Source organism: Pristiophorus japonicus, chromosome 10, assembly GCF_044704955.1.
Source record: "Pristiophorus japonicus isolate sPriJap1 chromosome 10, sPriJap1.hap1, whole genome shotgun sequence".
NCBI lineage: Eukaryota > Metazoa > Chordata > Chondrichthyes > Pristiophoridae > Pristiophorus > Pristiophorus japonicus.
The window spans coordinates 127176280-127179561 of NC_091986.1; positions in this window are offsets into that span (position 1 = coordinate 127176280).

A 3282-nucleotide genomic window follows, 5' to 3' on the forward strand; every position below is an offset into this window, starting at 1 on the left:
CCGGGGGCGGGGGCGGGGGAGCAGGAGTCGAGTCGGGTCGGGAGGAAGCAGGAGCTGGTCGTGCGAGGAGCCTTATGCACGCAGCCCCAGTGAGGTCATTCGGCCAGGGCTAGGGGCTGCGTGCTTCGGGCCCCTCCCACAGAGTTTTGGGCACCTGGAGCTACTGCACATGCGCCCACTGTAGCGCGCATGTGCAGAGGTCCCGGCACTGTTTTCAGCGCAGGGACCTAGCTCCGCCCCCTACAGCTCGTGCTGCGCCGCGCCTGGCTCAAGAGGACCAGCAGGGAGCCGGAGAATACGGAAGGTTTTTTTAGGCGCACTTTGTGGCGCGAAAAACGGCTGTCCAGGTCGGGGCTGCGCCATTCTAGGCGCGGCCCGAAACTTGGGCCCTATAGATGGAGCTAAGAGAAAGGCAGTCCAGGAACTACCCGTTCCTAAGGACGTGTCTGGAGTAAGGTCTTTCCTGGGAATAACGGGTTACTGCAGAGAGTTTATTGAAGGATAAGCAGCCATGGCAGCTCCTTTGTTGAGGCTTCTTCGGAAAGTAATAGAGTGGGACTGGAGTGAGAGTTGTCAGGAAACTTTCATCTGGTTAAAGGAGGTGTTACAGACAGCACCAGCGTTGGGAGCAATAAATGGGGACCAGCACTTTAGTCTGGAGGCAGCAGCTACTGGGGACAGCTTGAGTGCAGTGTTCCTCCAGGAGTGACACAGCAAGCTGAGACCAGTGGCCTATGCCTCCCGAGTTCTCACAGAAGTAGAAAAGAGCTTTTTGAATTGCGAGCGACATCTGTTTGTAACTTTTTGGGCAGTAAAACATTTTCGGTCGCTCACAGGGTTAGCTACACTGACCCTACTGATTTGTCACACCCCGACACAAATGTTACTGGATGGTAGAATCAAAGATGGGACAATGAGCAGTAACAGGATTGCCCGCTGGACATTGTTGCTTACTCAGTTAGACCTGAAGATAGAAAGGCTAGGAGAACCAAAGCTAGCCCCAAACCTGGTTTATCCGGGAGCAGCTCACATGTGTTCAGTGGGAGGAGTGTGGGATGTAGATGTGGGATTCCGAGCAGGGGAAATCCGACAGGCAGAGACATTTATGTAGCTGGGTCTAGTTCAGTGACAAGCAGAGAGAGTAAAACAGGCTGTGGGATTTACGATCCTAAGGCAGGGATAGAAAAAGCCATAAAACTCCCCAACACTTTAAGTGCACAGCAGGCCGAACTGGCAGATGTAGCGTATGTGGTCACACACCCTAGTGAATTCCCAACTCCCTTTACAATATGTTCGGACTCTATGTTCACTTGTAACTCCTGTAGAGAGTATTTAGCAATATGGGCTAGACGAGGGTTTAAGTTCTCAGACAGTAAGCCGTTGGTGATGGCTCCTTTGTTAAATGGCATTCTGGACGTCATAGGTAGGGACCAGAAGGATTACTACATCCAAAAGGTCAAAGCACACTCTAAGACAGAGCCCAAGTGGAAAGGGAATGAGAAAGCTGACACACTGGCCAAAACAGGGGCAGGAGAAGGGACACCTTTGGAACCATATCATTGTGGACAGATCATGGTTGTAACAGGCAGAGAGGGGCCCAAAGAAGTACCATTGCCGCCTGATTTAAAACAGGCTCAGCTACGGGATGCAGATCTTAGAGCAGCGATTAGAGACAAGACGGGAAGTCTGTAGCGGGACCTTTGGAAGCTGCAGGCATAGCAGTAAGACAGGGAATGCTATTTGAAGGCGACAGATGGATCGTGCCTGGGCAGTGCAGGGAAGAATTCTTGCAGCTAGCTCATGGGGGTCCAGGGGCTGGACATCCAGGGCCAGAAATGACGTGGAATAAAGTAGAGGCTGTGGGATGGGGGCCAGGGCTTAGAAACGATGTAAAGGATTATCAGAATTGTCTGGTATGTACCGCAAACAATCCAGACCCCCACCGGAGGAAGGCTTCGTTGGAAACACAAGGAGGGTAGAGGGGCCATGGCAATCTATACAGATAGATTTCATAGGGCCACTGCCCACCTCAGGCAGAGGCAATAAATATTGCTTGGTGGTAGTAAATCTTTTCACGAAATGGGTAGAAGCTTTTCCTTTAGAGCGGCCGCCGCAGTAGTCACAGCAAAGATTCTGGTGCGAGAAGTATTTTCTTGATGGGGACTGCCCCTGATAGTGGAATCAGATCAAGGGAGTCATTTCACCGGAGTGGTAATGCAGGCCACCCTAAAGCTGTTAGGAATACAGGGGAAATGGCATGTGGCGTATAACCCCCAATCGTCAGGTCCAGTAGAAAGGACAAACCGGACCTTAAAAGAGAGGCTTAGGAAGGAGATAGGAAATACCCCAAAGAAATGGGATGAGATATTATCCTTAGTACTGATGAATCACCGAGCCAATCTCTTTAAAAGTACGGGACACTCCCCACATGCGCTGATGACAGGGAGACTTATGAGGACCCCGACACATATACTAGCACCAGTCCTGACTGAAACACAGGTTAAAGAGGTCACACAGGACAGGTTTGTCAGAGATCTGTATGATACTCTGAAGGGGCTTCATTGGGAAGCAGCTAATAATATGGTCAGGCAGCACAAGCAGAATAAACTGCTGCTGGAACCCCGGGTTACACAGGAATGGAGGGTAGGGGATCAGGTAGTCGTCAGGAATTATGCCAGAGTAGGTGCATGTGAACCATTGTACAAAGGACCATATAGCAAAATAGACAAAGCAAGCCCTATGGTCTATGCGATCCAGCTGCCAAAATGAATAAAGTGGTTTCACATAAACCAATGTAAGCTGTACAACCCTGGAGAGAAAAGTAAAAAGCGGGCCAAGGCCCAAGGAACTGTGATGAGTTTGATTAATGTAAGTCTTCCACCCGTGTTGTGGAATGATGATGATGACGACGTAAAGGACGGAGCATTATGATGGAGTGGGCGGGTGCCGTGACCTAGGATGCCCTGGATGCCTCCTCCATCTCCGCCCCTGAGTCTCCGAAAGCCCAAGATTGGGATAAAAGAGGGAAGCTGTTTTGTATCTGTAAAGCATGCACTCCCATATTTTGCCACCAGGGAGCGCATCCCCTAACTGTATATAAGCTGGCCCCTAAGGCCTTTTCCTCACTCTGGAGTGTCTTAATAAAGATTGAGGTTACTGTTACTTTAACCTCCCTGTGTGCAGTCTCATCTGTGTTAGGAACACAATAACTGGCGACGAGTATACGAATCCAACGCAAAGATGCAGCTCACTGTGGGCATCCTGGAGAAGTTCTCGGAGGGT